The 18,802-nt window shown below is 45.2% G+C and overlaps 1 protein-coding gene across 23 annotated transcripts in view; it reads left to right on the forward strand.

Moving 5' to 3' along the window:
• LOC132867671 (zinc finger protein 271-like) overlaps window positions 1-18,802 on the forward strand; it is an 806,111-nt gene that overhangs the window by 643,004 nt on the left and 144,305 nt on the right. For 4 of the 23 annotated variants that reach the window (XM_060900651.1, XM_060900650.1, XM_060900656.1 and 1 more), the window contains exon 1: window positions 13,280-13,383. The exons of 18 other annotated variants lie outside the window; for them this stretch is intronic. The gene's annotated coding sequence lies outside the window, so the exon portion shown is untranslated. Of the gene's footprint in view, window positions 1-13,279; window positions 13,400-18,802 lie in introns of those variants that run through there. One more of the 23 variants, XM_060900652.1, reaches the window with a different exon arrangement.

Consider the following 18,802-nt stretch of genomic DNA (forward strand, 5'->3'; position numbering starts at 1 on the left):
CAAACCCCCGACCCACTCACCAGAAGAGAGCTGTTAAGCCAAGTCTCTGGTCTCTATGACCCTCTCAGCCTTGTGGCCCCAGCAAAACAGAAGGGAGCCATCCTGATCCGCAGGGCCTTCCAAGAGGCAAAAGTCATGTACTGCGTAGAAGACACCTGGGATGCTGCCTTGTCCAGAGAGCTCAGAGATGATGCCATAAAGCTCCTCGAAGAGTATGCTGAGCTGAGCCAAGTCAGATTCCCCAGAGCTCTCACACTGCCAGATCCAGCTGAAAGACCATGTGCAATCACGTTCTCTGATGGCAGTGAGCGTGCATATGGTGCCATGCTGTACCTGCGTTGGAGCTGCAGCCATGGTGTCGTCGTAAGGCTAGTCGAGGCCATAAAGGTGACCCTGTGAAAGCAGAAATGTGCGGAGCAATTTTTGCAGCACGGCTGAAGAACTACTTCCAAAAGCACTGCTGAATCAAGGTCAAGAGGTGGTATCATCTAGTCGGCAGCCAGACCATCTTGGGTGCCATACAGCGTGAAAGTTATGGATACCAAACCTTCTAAGCAAACAGAATTGGTGAGATCCAGAGCAGCACTGACATCCGAGATTGGTGGTGGATTCCAGGTGCCGAGAACATTGCAGACATCATCACCTGAGGGGCCAGTCCTGATGACCTAATCGAGAAATCCGAGTGGCAGTCAGATCCGCAGTTCCTTCAGCTTCCTGAGGGTGAGTGGCCAAAAAAGTCAGCGAAAGATGTTGCTGCACAGGCAAGAGACAACGTCATGAAAATGCAGAAGAAAACATTCACTGCTGTACTCACCCAAAGTCAGCTGAAAGCACAGAGCCCAATTGCAGTCCAGGACAAAGCACAATCCAAGTCCAGAAACCCACCACCGACAGTAGCAGCAGTCCAAAATCTATTGGACGAAAGGCGCTTCAGCAGTCTAAGACGGCTGGTTGGGACGGTTGTATGGATTTGGAGGGCGGCTAAGAAGTTCTTGCATGCCAGGAGGGGAGATGAAGGAAAGTGGGAGGCAATACCTTCATCTGGCGTCATCACTGTCAGTGAGAAGAAAAACGTGTTCCTGAAACTATGCCTGGCAGCGCAAGAAGGTGTGAACTTCCCAAACACAACTACTGACAGGCTTGTTGTATACAAAGATCAAGTAACTGGGATCCTGATGTGTGGAGGGCGGATACAGGCCTTCAAAGAGGAACATAAAGCTGTTCCCCTGCTACCATACCAAGCCTGGGTCTCCACTCTCCTGGCCCATGAAGCACACAGTGAGGGACATGACGAAGTGGCAGGAACTCTGCTGCAGATGCGAAAGAGAGCCTGGGTGATCAGAGGAAGAATTCTGGCCCAAAAAGTTGTCAACAACTGCATCATCTGCAAGAAGGAAAGAGCAAAAACCTGTCAGCAAATCATAGGTGACTTACCTGAAGAGCGTGTTAATCCAGCTGCGCCATTCCAGTTCACATCCGTCGACCTATTCGGACCATATCAAGTGAAGGTTGATGTCAAAAGGAGAGCAAGCATGAAAGTATGGGGCGTACTATTCTGCTGTATATCAAGCCGAGCCATCCATGTCGAATTGGCAAACACTCTAACAACAGAGAGCTTCCTCCTTGCTTACCAGAAGTTCACTTCTGTCCGTGGTCATCCGCAGAAGATCTGGTCCGATCCTGGAGCAAACATCATTGGAGCGAAACCTGTCCTGGAAGAAATGTATACTTACCTGAGACAACTGAACAAAGAATCACTTGAAGAGTATGCTGCCAAAAACGGTACCTGCTGGGCATGGAAAATCCTTCCAGCTGACTCACCCCACCGGAATGGTGCTGCCAAAGCTGCTGTCAAAGTCACCATAAGAGCTCTGCAAAGCCTTGGTGGCGGAGGAGGCCTTACCTTCAGTGAGTTCCTGACAGTGCTTAAGCTAGCCGCTAACCTTGCCAATGAAAGGCCAATCGATGCCAGAGTTCAGAGCCGTGAGGACCGCATCAACTACATAACCCCAAATACACTGTTGCTTGGCCGAGCCACACAAACTGGAGACTTCAAAACAGTAGACTACACCACCTACCCCTTCAAGAGACTGCAAGAAATGCAAACACAAGTTAGCCACTTCTGGAGGTCCTGGAGCCAACTTGCAGGTCTGAACCTGTTCATCCGCAGCAAGTGGCACACTGCAAAAAGAAATGTTGCCGTCGGAGATATAGTGTGGCTCTGCGACCAAAACGCACTGAGGGGGCAATTCAAGCTTGCAAGAGTGGTCAGCGTGAATGCAGACTCCAAAGGCATTGTCCGGGATGTCCATGTGAAAGTCCCCCCAGGTGGATGTGCTCAGGTGAAGACTCCAAAACCAACCAAAAAGTCCTGGGACCCACAAGGTACCACACTGCATCGGGATGTGTGGTGCCTCATCGTCCTCCTCCCAGTGGAAGAACAAATCAGCAGAGACCAGCTCACCTGATGGGTGTGATCTTCCCATGTCGCGCCACGCCAAGATCGAGTGGGAGGTGTCACGGCGATCTGCTGCGAGGAGTGTCTGAACGCAGGCTCACATGATTGACAGCTGCCTCCGCTACTCCCTGCAACACTGAATCGCAGTGCTATGCTGCCGGCGCACGGCTTGGCAGCACGCTGCGCTGAATAGGTAAAGCCAATCACAACGCTAATTAGCAGGGCAGCGGTCTTTCTAGAAATAGGTAGAGTTGGCGTTCAGTTTGTAACGAAGCAGCAGCACAGCAGTTGCAAAGAGAATTCACTACTAACGCAAACTTTACAGCACATCGGGGAAAAAAGGATGAAAAAAGGCTACCGGTAAGCCTACTGAACTTTTTTTATCTGCAAATACAAACACTGCGCTCGCAGTAATCCGCAGGCATGAGAAATGTTTGTTTCTTACCTGTGTTTGGTTTAATGGTTTAAACTTCTCAATCGCCAATGCAGTCAGGCAGAATCTCTGGCGTTTGCATGTTTAGTAAACTTATAGCTTGCTGGTAGTTGCTAATGTGTGTCCTTCATTTCATTACATTAGTTTAATTTCAGGGCGGCACGGTGGTGTAGTGGTTAGCGCTGTCGCCTCACAGCAAGAAGGTCCTGGGTTCGAGCCCCGGGGCCGGCGAGGGCCTTTCTGTGTGGAGTTTGCATGTTCTCCCCGTGTCCGCGTGGGTTTCCTCCGGGTGCTCCGGTTTCCCCCACAGTCCAAAGACATGCAGGTTAGGTTAACTGGTGACTCTAAATTGACCATAGGTGTGAATGTGAGTGTGAATGGTTGTCTGTGTCTATGTGTCGGCCCTGTGATGACCTGGCGACTTGTCCAGGGTGTACCCCGCCTTTCGCCCATAGTCAGCTGGGATAGGCTCCAGCTTGCCTGCGACCCTGTAGAAGGATAAAGCGGCTAGAGATAATGATGATGAGATGAGTTTAATTTCATTAGTTTCCTTTCTCAGTGGCGTGCAGTAAATATCTTCAGTTAAAGTGCACAAACTGCCAGTTAAAAGGCTAATGGTTAAAATGGTTAGAAGTAAATGGTTCTTAGTTTAGAAATGGTTTTCTGTTCATTTATGTTTGTTTAGGGAAATATTGACCTGGTTGAATGTTTGTTTGTTCAGTAACATATTGACCAGAGTGATTAAAAAAGGTTAAAACTGCCTGGTTTATAAATAATGTAAATGGTTAATATATACTTAACTTACCTTATACTTGCCTTTGTTGCCTAATTAACTTGGGCTTTGTTGTGGAAAAACAGGCATTTATTCATACATGCTGAGTGTAAATAATGAATCATTGAACAATGGACTTTTGTTAATCATTTTATTTTTATGTTTGTATGTTTAAAGGTTTTTCACCTTCTTCTTCTTCTACTTCTACTTTTCTAATGAAAATCAATAAAACACAAGATGAGTGGAATCCTTAGTCCGAGTCCTTCCCTTTCAAGTGTGGGAAACCCATGATGCTCATACACTTGACAGACATTGTCGCAAAGCAGCTTTACAGAATTTTAATGACTTTAAACATGAGCTAATTTTATCCCTAATCTCTCCCCAATGAGCAAGCCTGTAGTGATAGTGGCAAGGAAAAACTCCTTCAGACGATATGAGGAAGAAACCTCGAGAGGAACCAGACTCAAAAGGGAACCCACCCTCATTTGGGTGATAAGAGACAATGTGATTAGAACATTTTAAGAATTTTAACATGAAGTCTGCTTTGTTGATGTTATAACTTTTCACTGATGGAAACTTGAGTGTAAAACTGTTCATGACAACTGCAGTCCTAAAGTTAGCAAGTCAACTGTAGTCCTCAGCTGTAAAAGCATTACTATAAGTGTCCAGAGCATCTTCCAAATGTGACTTTCAACTGTCCATTTGGGGCCGTCCTCCACAGGAGTGATGTGATGAGACTCCAGCCAGACATAGGGCATCAGGATGGATCAGGCAGGTCTGAGGAGCAGAAGAGGTCAGCATCTCAATCTCAGGATTGACATGTAACTCAGAGGGATAGACAGATGGGGGGAGAGGGGGGAGAAAGAGAAAACACAGGTTGTTAGGTACGCCCAAAGTCACCTGATGAGTAAGAACACTATACATTTTGTGCTGAGCATAAGCAGGGACTTCGGCAAAACTAACTATGACAGCATAACTAAAAGGGGAGAGCCAGAAGGTAACACAGGCATGAGGGCACCCCAGGACATAAAGCAGCCAGCCACTACACCATCAACAAACTCAAGTGAGCAAGTGAGTGGGGGACTGACAGCATCCACACATCCCAGTTTACCAAAAATTCTGTCTGAGGAACCTCCAGATCTACTCCCCTTACCTCATAAACACTATTACCAAAAGGCTTGATGAAACAGATATGTTTTCAGCCTGGACTGAAACTCTGAGATTGTGTCTGTTTCCTGAACACTACTTGGAAGGCTGTTCCATAACTGTGGGGCTTTGTAAGAAAAGGCTCTGCCCCCTGATGTAGCCTTCACTATACGAGGTACCAGCAAATAGCCTGCACCTTTTGATCTACAATAAGTACTCGTGGCAAGTCATAAAGGAGCAGAAGTTCGCTCAGGTACTGTGTTGCGAGGCCATTCAGTGCTTTAAAGGTCAATAGTAGTATTTTATAAACAATATGAAATTTGATTGGGAGCCAATGCAGTGTGGATATGACAGGGGTGATGTGGTCATATCTTCAAGTTTGAGTAAGGACTCTTGCTGCTGCATTTTGAACTAACTGGAGCTTGATTATGCACTTATTGGAATATCCAGACAGAAGGCATTACAATAATCAAACCTGGAGGTAACAAAAGCATGAACTAGTTTTTCTGTGTCATGTAATGACATTAAATTTCTTATCTTAGCAATATTTCTGAGATGAAAGAAAGCTATCTGGGTAATGTTATCAATATGAGTTTCAAATGAAAGCCTGAGGTCAATATTCACCCTGAGGTCTTTTACTACTGCACATGAAGAAACAGAAAAGCCATCCAGAGTTACTGTGTGATCAGAAAACCTACTTCTAGGTGCATGTGATCCGAGTACAAGTACCTCTGTCTTGTCAGAGTTAAGCAGGAGGAAGTTAATAAGCATCCAGTGTCTAATGTCCTTTACACATTCCTCAATTCTATTAAACTGGTGTCTCTCATCTGGTTTTGCAGAAACATACAACTGTGTGTCATCAGCATAACAATAGAAGCTAATCTGAATCTGATACAGTTATATTGTTGTGGCAGCGGGGGCATGGTCAAGCGTTGGTCTGTGACCAGAGGGCGGAGTCAGGGAAGGCAAGTGGCAGAATCACTGTACCTGATGTCTGTTAACCTGTGTTTGTGTGTCTTCCCCAGTGACTGCACCCTATATAAGGAGAGAGAGAGCAGAGGAAGGGAGCTCTCTCCCCAACCAGAACGCTTGAGTGTATGTGTGCGTGTGTGACTGGGAGAGTGTCAGTAAAAGCTGAAAAGCTAAATAAAAGAGTTTTTGAAAACTCAGTTCTGGCCTGTCGTGCTTCTGTGCTCCACCCACCTGCTCAACATACTACAGCGGTGCTGAAACTTGGGATGGAGCACAAAGGAGAACAGCCCCATGGAGTCCTCCCCCTTCGCGGATCTGATCCATGGCCCAACAGAGCCAGCACCAGGCGCTGGTCACCCTCCAAAAGGAGCAAGCACAAAGGTTCGAGGCCCTGGTGCTGGCACAACAAGAAGATCGTCAGGCGTTCCGGCACCTCCTCGCATCAGCGGGGTCCACCACCTCCACCGCCGTGGGCCCTCCCCACCTCACCCTAATGAAGATGGGCCCGCATGACGACCCCGAGGCCTTCATAGCGCTCTTCAAGCAAGCAGCAGAGGCCTGGGGTTGGCCGGTGGAACAGCGTGCGGCACGCCTCCTCCCCCTGCTAACGGGCGAGGCACAGCTGGCCGTGCTACAGCTCCCCGCCGACAGCCAGCTGGTCTACACAGACCTGCGCCAGGCCGTTCTCCAGCATGTGGGGCAGACCCCTGAACACCAATGCCAGCACTTCCGTGCTCTACACCTAGAGGAGGTCGGCCGGCCGTTCGCATTTGGCTAGCAACTCCGGGACACCTGCCGGCGGTGGCTGAGGGCTGACAACCGCGACGCCGAGGGAATTGTCAATCTGGTGGTACTGGAACAGTTCATCGCACGACTCCCCGACGGAACCGCGGAGTGGGTCCAGTGCCATTGCCCGGCATCGCTGGATCAGGCCATCAAGTTGGTGGAGGATCATTTGGCAGCTGTTTCCACAGCAGGATCGCAGATCTCCTCTTCTCTCTCTCTCTCCTTCTCTCTCTCCTCTCCCTCTCTCTACCCCCCCTTCTGTGTCTAGTCCTCACCCCATTGCCCCACTGTGGAGGCGGGGGCCGGCTCCACCCCAGCCAGCCCTCCGCACCCGCGGTGCCCTCCCATTTCCCACTTCCATGTCTGTCTCTCTCCCCCCTCAGGTGAGTGAGCCCCAGAGCGCCAGTGCAGAGAGAGAGCCCAGGCCGGTTTCCTGGTGCTGCAGGGAACCGGGGCACCTCCGGCATCAGTGCTCAGCAATGGAAGTGGGCGCGGTGGTCCAGATTCCTGACACACCAGGAACTGCCCTTGATCGGGCCGGAGCATAAAGTACTCGTACTGTTGCCCACATCGAGCTCCAACTTGATTGCCAAGTGGCAAGGACCCTTTGAGGTCACACGGCTAGTCGGGGACATTGACTATGAGGTGAGGCGGACAGACAGGGGCGGGACACTACAGATTTACCACCTCAATCTACTCAAACTCTGGAACAAGGAGGTCCCCGTGGCGTTAGTGTTGGTGGTTCCAGAGAAGGTGGAGATGGGCCGGAGGTTCCAAAGGGAACACTGACATCGCGTACCTCTCCAGTCCCCTGTGGAGACCACCTCTCCCCGACCCAACTCGTAGAGGTTGCCCTGTTGCAGACTGAATTTTCGGACGTGTTCTCGCCCCTGCCCGGCTGCACCCGCCTCATAGAACACCACATTGAGATGCCCCCGAGGGTGGTAGTGCGCAGCCGCCCTTACAGGCTGCCTGAACACAAGAAAAAGGTGGTTCAGGAAGAACTCAAGGCCATGCTCAAAATGGACATCGTCGAAGAGTCCCACAGTGACTGGAGCAGCCCGGTGGTCTTGGTTCCCAAGGCCGATGGGTCAGTCCGGTTCTGTGTGGACTATAGAAAAGTCAATGCAGTGTCTAAATTCGATGCATACCCAATGCCTCATATTGATGAGTTGCTGGATTGACTAGGCATGGCTCACTTTTATTCGACACTGGATTTGACAAAGGGTTATTGGCAGATCCCTTTGACTCCACTATCCCAAGAAAAAACGGCCTTTTCTACACTGTTTGGCTTACACCAATTTGTCACACTTCCTTTTGGGTTGTTTGGGGCACCTGCTACATTCCAGCGGCTTATGGACAAGGTCCTCCACCCCCACGCCACCTATGCGGCCGCGTATTTGGACGACATCATAATCTATAGTAACGACTGGCCGCGGCACCTGCAACACCTAAGGGCTGTCCTTGGGTCGCTGAGGCGAGCGAGTCTCACAGCCAACCCGAAGAAGTGTGTGATTGGGCGGGTGGAAGTACGGTATCTGGGCTTCCACTTGGGCAATGGGCAGGTGCGTCCCCAAATTAATAAGACAGCAGCGATTGCGGCCTGCGTGAGGCCCAAGACCATAAAGGGGGTGAGACAGTTCCTGGGGCTGGCTGGCTACTATCGTAGGTTTATACCTAATTATTCGGATGTCACCAGCCCACTGACTGATCTCACTAAAAAGGGAGCACCAGATCCGGTCCAGTGGACGGAGCAATGCCAGCGGGCTTTCTCTGAGGTGAAGGCTGCACTGTGTGGGGGGCCATTGTTACACTCCCCTGACTTTTCTCTCCCCTTTATGTTGCAGACGGACGCCTCGGACAGAGGGCTGGGGGCCGTTCTGTCCCAGGAGGTGGAGGGGGAGGACCGCCCTGTGCTGTACATCAGCAGGAAGCTGTCAGTGCTGGAGGGGTGCTACAGCACCATAGAAAAGGAGTGCCTAGCCATCAAGTGGGTGATTCTCGCCCTCCACTACTACCTCCTGGGGTGCCCTTTCACCCTCTGTTCAGACCACGCACCCCTCCAGTGGCTCCACCGCATGAAGGATGCCAACGCGCGGATCACCCATTGGTATCTGGCACTCCAGCCCTTTAATTTCAAGGTGATCCACAGGCCGGGGGCGCAGATGGTTGTGCCGGACTTCCTCTCCCATCAAGGGAGTCGGGCGGTGGGGGTATGTGGCAGAGGGGGCATGGTCATGCATCGGTCTGTGACCGGAGGGCGGAGTCAGGGAAGGTCAGTGGCAGAATCACTGCACCTGATGTCTGTTAATCTGTGTTTGTGTGTCTTCCCCAGTGACCATGCCCTATATAAGGAGAGAGAGAGAGGAGAGGAAGGGAGCTCTCTCCCCAACCAGAACGCTTGAGTGTATGTGCGCATGTGTGACTGGGAGAGTGTCAGTAAAAGCTGAAAAGCTAAATAAAAGAGTTTTTGAAAACTCAGTTCTGGCCTGCCGTACTTCTGTGCTCCACCCACCTGCTCAACATACTACAATTGTTATCTACAGGGTTACGTAAATTGTCACTTAAGTTGTCTGACCTTAAATGAGTAGTTTGAATTTTTTGTTAGATATTTTCAGTTTTGTCATTGAAAAAATTCATGAAGTCCTTGCTACTAAATACTGCAGGTCTGAATGTGTCTATTGTGGTCTTATTCCTGGTTAATTTTGCAACAATTTTAAATAGGAATCTAGGGTTATTTTTGTAGAGCCGATGGCGAGCTTTCCTTACCACACTGTCTGTGTATTGTCCAAGAGAGGTCCTCTGTGATGTTCACACCAATGAACTTGAAGCTGCTGACCCTTTAAACCTCAGCTTCGTTGATGGAGATGGGCTAGTGTGCCCTCCCTTGCTGTCTCCTGTAGTCCACTATCATCTCATTAGTTTTACTGACGTTGAGAGAGAGGTTGTTGTCCTGAGACCAGCTGGCTAACGCCTTCACTTCCTCTCTGCATGCCATCTCATCGTTGTCCATAAGGAGGCCCAAGATGGTTGTGTCGTCAGCAAACTTGATGATGATGTTGGCATTGTTTTTTTCAATACAGTCGTGGGCGAACAAGGAGTACATGAGGGGACTGAGCACACAGCCCTGTGGCGCACCTGTGTTCAGGATCAGTGAGGAGGAAGTGTGGCTATCGATTATCACCACCTAGGGTCTGCCTGTCAGAAAGTCAAAGATCCACCTGCAAATGGTCATTGGCTCATGGAATCATGAAATATTTCATTATGATTGCATTCTCTCTGCTCATAACAAGAAAGTTTGTACTTATTAAATGCAAATTTGCACCTAAATTATTTTAAGATCTTGCAACCTGATTTGATTTTGATGGGAAAGATGACACAAATAATACTATATATTAATGTCATATATAAAGATGACCCCGGGCGGCACGGTGGCGTAGTGGTTAGCGCTGTCGCCTCACAGCAGGAGGGTCCTGGGTTCGGGCCCCAGGGCTGGCGAGGGCCTTTCTGTGTGGAGTTTGCATGTTCTCCCCGTGTCCACGTGGGTTTCCTCCGGGTGCTCTGGTTTCCCCCACAGTCCAAAGACATGCAGGTTAGGTTAACTGGTGACTCTAAATTGACCGTAGGTGTGAGTGTGAGTGTGAATGGTTGTCTGTGTCTATGTGTCAGCCCTGCGATGACCTGGCGACTTGTCCAGGGTGTACCCCGCCTTTCGCCCGTAGTCAGCTGGGATAGGCTCCAGCTTGCCTGCGACCCTGTAGAAGGATAAAGCAGCTAGAGATAATGAGATAAAGATGACCCCATACATATCAGTTCTACACTTCATTTTTAATGAAGAAAAATATGCCACAACCCATTGCATATTTGGTTCAATTCCACTTTGGTAATTGCACTCACAAATACAGACAGAAATAAAAGGCAGAGAGACTATGTCTCAGTTTGCAGTCAACAAGCTTCAATTCAACTTTCAATAATTCACTTTTGTTTAATTGTATTGATATAGTGCTTTGGGCAATGAATTGAAATAAATGCAACACCAACAATTCAGGAGTTCCATTAATGACCATGTTCAGATTCTGTTAAGGAAATGGTCATACGCATCCTGTATTTCATTTGCCAAGTGATTTGCTGAACATTTTGCTCATTTTGAACATTTACAAGACAGTATGTTCCTTTAGGAATATGCAGATTGGTGTGTGAGAAAATGACCCTGAGGCACTCTGAACTAACATAGCCTGATAATGTTTTTTTTTTTAAACTTTGCCAGGAAATCAGATGTTGGAAGAACAGCTGGATGCACTGGCACACATTTGGCCTGGTGTAGTGAAAACCCAGATGCGTACCCTTTCCTCATGTACAGGTTTGAGCCCATGGTGTTAAGAATAGCTTTAACACTGAACAGTGGCTGCTGTGGTCAGATTCAGAGTTCAGTCTTTGTGCTTTGTTGGAGTTAACATACAACCGGCCCAGGACCTTAGATGGGGTAAGTTCAGTAATCCAGGAGTCAATCCTGGAATATTCTGCTCTGTCATCAGACTTCTTGTCCCATCACAACACCTGGCAGCAAAAGGACTCATGAAAGCAAGAGCCTATGGAATGAGGATTTCACTCAAGGTCATATGACTTGCAAATAGCGTGACACAGCAAAGATGCATTCCCATACCAGGAGTCAATCCCATGCCAACTGTGTGAAAACCAGGAATCCTGACCACTAGACCATATGGTACAGCCTTGAAGTGTAAAGGCCACCTTTGAAGTGCTTCGGCCATTGGTGAGAACCCTGGAGTTTTCCAGAAATGTAGCTGTCAATTTTTATTTTATTTAGTTGTGTGGCTAGCAGGTTGAAATTTGTTGTTGTTAGCAAGTATATAATCCAGAATATTGCATGGGATAAAAGAGAGCTGCGCCAGCCACACCTAGAATCTTCTCATCCATAACAAGACACAATATCTCTTGCTTCACTCAGCTGATTTCTCCATGGCAAAGTTCACATCCATGCCCAGGTTTGATTTTTGTTGGAGTTTCAAACAACTTTACACTGTCCCATTTCTAAGGGGCTGCAGGAGTGATATCGTGACCAAAAACATCCAGAACTGAGTGGAGATGTTATCTGTAATAAAAATGTTCCCTCTCTCAAAGGGTTGTTGGTCATAGCCCATGGTCCTTACTGATGTTTCCGTTAGGCCACCAGAGAAAGCGAAAAAAAAAATCTTGGTCTTCCCCAGCAACCCTCACCTGGTGAAACATAGCTTGAATTTCGACATTGAGTGATTCCATAATTTCCCCATCTACTTTAACTGGGAAAATGCCATTAATTAAAATAATTTAATTTTATGATTTTGAGTTATGTTTCATGAAGCCAGAAAGTTCAGCTGCTAAAATTTTGTTTTGTGTCATATTTGCTCGAAAAAAAAAAAAAAAAAAAGCTGGGTGAACATTGTCTAAGTCTGGTGATTCCATAATTTTTGCCAGGGGTTGTACTCTCATCATGGACATGAATGTGATAGCAATATCAGCCTTTCAAGGATTTCTTCTGTGGTACAATGATGGTACAACATACATCTTTAATGGGGGAGGGGGACACCAACCAATAATCTGGTCCACAACTTTTAATTTATTTTGAGTTTTCTGAAGTCAACTACTGAACCTGATCTAAGCTTGAGCCAAGCCATGTTTGGTTGATGTGGCCAGAATTGTAGCAGTTGGGTGGTCAGTTCCTTTCTGTGCACTCATGCACACCTACAGTCTGGGCAATTTAGAGTAGCCAGTTAACCTAATTACATGTCTTTAAAGGAAATCAGAGCACCCAGAGAAGACCCACACAGACAGAACATGCAAACTTTACACAAAACGGCCCCTCCCACCAGGCTTGAACCCAGAACCTTCTTACTGTGGAGTAACAGCATTAACCAACATGCTGCCCTAAAAGTATACCTCCAGGGTATACTTTTATACATATACACACAGCATCCCTAATATTTGTTTAAATATCACACTGTTAAAAATGATTTGTTGTTTTAACTTAAAAAAGTTAGTGCAAGGGCTGCCTTAAGGGCTGCCTTAAAATTTTGAGTTCACTGAAATTAATATAGTAAGTTCACAACAATTTAACTTACTATGTGAATTTCAGTGAACTCAAAATTTTAAGGCAGCCCTTGCACTAACTTTTTTAAGTTAAAACAACAAATATTTTTTTTACAGTGCACCTTGGACAGACACCATTTGTAGACATCAAGATTTTGATAGAAAGCTGCTTGGGCATTGGTGCAATAGAAAAACATTCACCTTGTCATCTGGAAATTGTGACTTCAAATACTGATATTGTCAAAAGTCAGGAAGGGAGGGGTGTCAAGCAACAAGTGTCTGTGAGCTCATATGTAGGGAAGTGTTATGCTACATGAGCAGCAGTTCAAATAGATGCTGGCTTTCTGTGCCTTAGAGGAGTCTTTATTATTCTGCCTACTTTGTGCTTTGCACCACTGGAAGCAAACCAGCCACAGAGAATTTTAGCTTCTAGCAGAAAAAAACAAACAGCACAGACAACCAAATGGGTCCAGGCATGTAATATTACACTTTTTAAAACGACATTTTAATTGTTGTTAGTAGAAGTGTGTAAGGGTTGGGTTGGGATAGGCGTCCTCCACCCTGAAACTCCAGTCCAGGTGGTGGCGGTAACGCGTCCAGTAGCTGCTTCTTCAACCGCTAGAAAACACTGGAGAAGAAAAAACCGCTGCTCGCCTGAACAGCTTTAGCCCCTTGAGTTATAAAAATAAAAACACGTTATTGTGTCTGACTCTGAGGATTTAAAACCCTGAGGTAAGTTAAACTGAAGGTATGTGGTCCGATCCCAAATATATCTTCACTTTCCTGTTTTAGTGAACTCCGTTCAGTATAAAATAATGCCGTGTGCACTCTCGGTAGTGCACTACTCATCCACTCAGGAGAGATCTGTAGTTTGGCTAACCTGCTTAGTTGTATATTGAAAGTATTTAAATAATCTTCACTTAAAGTTAATTTCCATCACTATTATTATTATTATTATTATTATTATTATTATTATTATTATTATTAATTTTGCTAAATTGTGATTTCCTCTCAATTACAGCTTTTACTTCTCAGCTTGATTTCTTACAGACTTTTTTTTCCCCTCGTTTTTTTTTTTAATTTATATATAAGCCAGTCAGGCAGCGTCATCCCCTCTGCAGGATGTTAAGCCGAAAGCTTTACACGTTGAAAATGAAAACGGATGAAATCATAGCGGACTATTTTAGGCATGTTTTCCTAAACCTGGAGATCTCGCTACTGGAAGAATCGTTTGGTGTTGAGCTCTAAGCCTCGGATCCCTGGAGAGAGAGAGAGAACTGTGTCTAACAGTTAGCTCTGGCAGCAGTGAAACCTGTTACTTTAATTCAAGGCTAAAGGCCCAACTCACAAAGCTCTGCGTCCTGTTTTTGCTCTGGTTTTATTCTTAAAGTTGTGACCAGAAGTGATTTGTATCTCCACTGCCTTGATACTTCTATCAGGCTGTTGGTGTGCTCGCTGCTATTCTTCATCCGCTATGCTGTCTTCTGTTCACAAAAAAAGTTACACCTCGAAGAAGTGTAGATTGTTCAGAGGGTCATCCTAATTGTGTCATAACTGATCATGATTTAGCTGAGTTCATGTGGAGAAAGAAAGATTGGAAAGCATTGTTATTGCCTCTATCAAGGAGGTTGTGTTTTCAGTGCAGTTTTTTGTCCAATAAATTTACTTGATTTTTGTATAATGCTTTTAACAATAGCCATTGTTGCAAACAAGTTTGACAGAAAAATACAGATTTTAAATATATTACTTAATAAATGTATCCTTGATGAGCAAGTCTGAGGTGATAGTGGAAAGAGAAAAACTCCTTGAGATGACCTTGAAAGGGAACCCATCTTTATTTGGATGATGACCGATTGCAAGATTATAAATAACTCCCTTCTATAAGTGTGTCCGATATGGTCAAAAAAATGCAATTGTATAACCAGGAAACTCAGAGTTTTAACATGAAGTTTATTTTGTTGATGTTATCAACTGTTCATTGATGGAGACTTGAGTGCAAAACGGATCATGATAACTGCAGTCCTAAATTATATATTTAGATTGTCCATATGGGGCCATCTTCCACAGGAGAGAAGTAATGAGAACCTCAGCTAGAAGTAGGGCATCAGGATGGATCAGGCGCTGTACATATGGGCCATCCTTGCAGGTGCAAAGTGATGAGAACTCCAGCTAGACATAAGGCATCAGGATGGACCAGGCAGGTCCAAAGAGCAGGAGAGGTCCGCATCACTGGTATCTCAGGAGTGACATGTAACTCGAGAGAGAGAAACACAGATTGTTAGGTTTGCCCATTGTCACCTAATTGTTAAGAAAACGGTGTATATTGTGTTCTGAGTACAAGCAGGAAGTCCGGCAAGACCAACTATAACTGCAAAGCTAAAAGGGAGAGCCAGAAAGTAACACAGACATGAGGGAGCCCTGGGACATAAAGCAGCAGCCACTACAGTCAACAAACCCGAATGAATGTGCGAGAGTGGTGGTGATGGGGGGAGACAGCATCCATACATATACACAAACAAACAAAAGGCTTGACTAAACGGATATGTTTTCAGTCAAGACGTAAACATTAAGACTGTCTCTCTGAGTCCTAAATATTACTTGGAAGGCTGTGCTATAACTGTGGGGCTTAGTAAGAAAAGGCTCTGCCCCTTGATGGAGCCTTCACTATATGAGGTGCCAACAGACTGCAAACACCTTTTGATCTAAGTAGGCGTGGTGAGTCATAAAGGACCAGAAGTTCGCTCACGTACTGTGGCACGAGACCATTCAGTGCTTTAAAGGTCAATAGTAGTATTTTATAATCAATATGAAATTTGATTGGGAGCCAGTGCAATGTGGATAAGATAGGGGTGATGTGGTCATATCTCCTAGTTCTTGTAAGGACTCTTGTTGCTGCATTTTGAACTAACTGGAACTTGTATATGCACTTATTGGAACATCCAGACATTAAGGCGTTACAATAATCCAACCTAGAGGGAACAAATCCATGAACTTGTTTTTCTGCATCATGTAAAGACATTGTTTCTTATGAATATTTCTGAGATGAAATAAATCCATCTTTGTCATGTTATCAAAATGAGTTTCAAATGAAAGACTGGAGTCAAAGATCACCCCAATAGTGTAGCAGATAACTGAAAAATCTTTCAAATGGTGATACAAGCACCAAACTTGGCACAAATACTCCTTAGACATTATTCTTTTGAAAAAGTACGCAGGCCACCTGAAATTCAAGATGGCTGCTTATTTTCAAGATGGCCGCCGCTGCAGACTTGAAAATGGGATATAATCTGGCCACTTTGACCGATTTGAATGATCTTGGTGTCTAAAAGTAGGTTTTTGACTATGAGAAATCTAAAAATCCCACTCTTAACCTTCTAGGGAGCTCCTTTCTGCCATTTCTAGCAAAAATATGATGAAAAATGTACATAGACCAGAACATATCCTACAAACTATTTTATTTATTTATTTTTAAATGCACAACTGGAATGTTTAGTTATAGTAAATGTTTGTCACTGCAGAATGCAATGAGTCAAATACAGAGCTCACAAATGCACTGTTCACCCCAGCAGTGAGCTGCATGGTTTCACTTGTCCTCACATTTGCAGCTACATAGTCCGGTGCAGGTGAGACTGAATCGGTAGCATTTGCACCTTCCACGGCATTCAGATTTGCATCCACATTTGGTCAGCTGTTGGCAACTCTCGGCAATAGGTGGAAGCATTGTCCAGAAGACCTTCCATGTGTCTCCACTCTTTGTCCATCCCCAGTCAGCAGGACTTTGTGTGTCTGGTTGGCGCAGTGTTGACTGACTCCATATACAGCCTGCTTGATAGGCAGCGCGCTTTGCATGCTGAAGTAATGCTGCTTGAGTTGGAGGGATGGCTTCATATGGCCTCTGCTTTCGAGCAAACATATCCAGCCTGGCATCATCAACACGTGCAACTGTACTGGACCTGTCATACATTGTCACCACAAACTTCTCCAGGACCTCCAGATCATCATCTACTGTTGGTGGGTACTGGCTGAGCTTGGCAAAGACATCAGAAGCTTCAGCATACACATCCCAGGTTTGCCATGCAGACTTCTTCCCTTTGCTGCGGAAGCCTGATACAACATCGCAACCAGTGAAGGCATGGAAGAAGAGTATTCCTTTGCTCTTCTCCAGTCCTAAAGAGAGGTGCAGGTCATGTACAGGAATCCATCTCAAGTTCCGTCCTTGGCCAAAGGCCACCCACAACTGGTGCAGACCAATCCCTTGAAGGAGAGGCAGAACACTGATTGCTATGATGAGGACATCCTCTACCTCTACTGCTACATCCTACACCCCAAACTATAATTATTGCTACAGTCTATACAAACATGCATGCTAGCTATGTTAGTGGACTATTTTACAAAAGGCCAAGAATAAGGCAAAAGTAAGCTTCTGAGTGATTTTATTCTCCCAGATTTGGATTCTACATGGTCAAAAATGTATAATTTGATGCCAGAATCATCCATATCGGACAAGTATGCGCATAGTTATGGCAAAACGATACATTTCTGTACTGGACATGGCGGCCATCTTTAAAATGGGCAGCCATCTTGAATTTCAAGTGGCCTGCGTACTTTTTCAAAAGAATAATGTCTAAGGAGTATCTGTGCCGAATTTGGTGCTTGTATCACAATTTGAAAGATTCCTCTGAAATGTTATCTGCTGCACTACAAGGTCTTACTGCTGCACATGAAAAAACAGAAAGGCCATCCAGAGTTACTATGTAATTAGAAAACCTACTTCTAGCTGCATGTGGTCCTAGTACAGGTACTTCTGTCTTGTCAGAGTTAAGTAAAAGGAAGTTAATAAGCATCCAGCATATAATGTCTCTTACACATTCATCAGTTTAATTAAGCTTTTTTTTCTCTCATCTGACTTTGCAGAAGCATACAACTGTGTCATCAGCATAACAGTGGAAGCTAATATCTTGCTTGTGAATAACATTACCCAGAGGTAACATGCAAAAAGAAAAAAGCAGTGGGCCTAAGACGGAACCTTGTGGAACACCAAACTTTACCTTAGTATGCATAGAAAAATCGCAGTTTACATCAACAAACTGACTGATCAATTAAATTGCTGTCGTCAAGTCCAGTCAACTTTATTGTCAAATATGCTATACATGCTCGACATACAGCACGGATGAAATTTCAGTCCTCTCTGACCCGCGGTGCAAACAGGCAATGCAATAAATAAAAATAGAATAACTGAAATAAACAGTATAAACACTCTAGATAAGAAATAGACATAGACCAGTGTTTCCCACAGACCGGGTAGCAATTTGTAATGCTCCACTGTGCCGATGAGGGAATCGTGCGCGGTGGTGTCGTGGCGGTCGGTGGAGTCGGTCATTGGGGTGTATGCAAAGTGTTTACAGCGGGTGGTGTTCAAACACACAGTATTTTTCTTCAGAGTCACCTGCTGGGACTATTTTAAAGCTGCAAGAAGCATATGAGATTATTCAGTTCAATCTAAATTCTTTAAAGTTCTTTAAGAGAAGACAGCTAAAACAATTTTTACCAGAACCCTGCCTGATTTCATTCCTCGACCCAACTTTACATTACAGGGCAGGCCATTAGTTTGCTGGGCTTGATGTTGGTGGAAAACTTGTCTTTTTTTTAAATTTATGAAAATTACTCACCAAAATTGAAGTTAAAGTTTAGTTTTTACCTTATTTTTTTGCCTTTTTGGTGGCAATCTTTCAATCATTCTTTAGTTGACATTCAAGGAATAAATTGCAAAAAACAAGCTGGAGGTTTTTATTTTAAATATTGAACTCCACACTTACCTCAACCAATACTAAAATGAAATAAATAGTATAATGTAACAACAAAATAATAATAAAATAAAATATCATAATTAGATGTAAGAAACCACTTGAGGTACAGGGTGGCCGCGGGTCCTTAAAAAGTCTTACATTTAATTTTCCTAAAATAAGGCCATTAAAAAGTCTTAAATTTCAAACCCCATGGTCTTAAATTTTCAATCTTAAATTTATGGAGATTTTACTCAGCCATAATCGTTAAAATGTGGTACACTTTGGACGGGGAAAAAGTTTAATTGTTTTTGATGCTCACAATTATACCACGCAGGCTCCGAATCCACCGGTTGATAGACACACGC

This window comes from Neoarius graeffei, chromosome 19, assembly GCF_027579695.1.
Source record: "Neoarius graeffei isolate fNeoGra1 chromosome 19, fNeoGra1.pri, whole genome shotgun sequence".
Taxonomy (NCBI): Eukaryota; Metazoa; Chordata; class Actinopteri; order Siluriformes; family Ariidae; genus Neoarius; species Neoarius graeffei.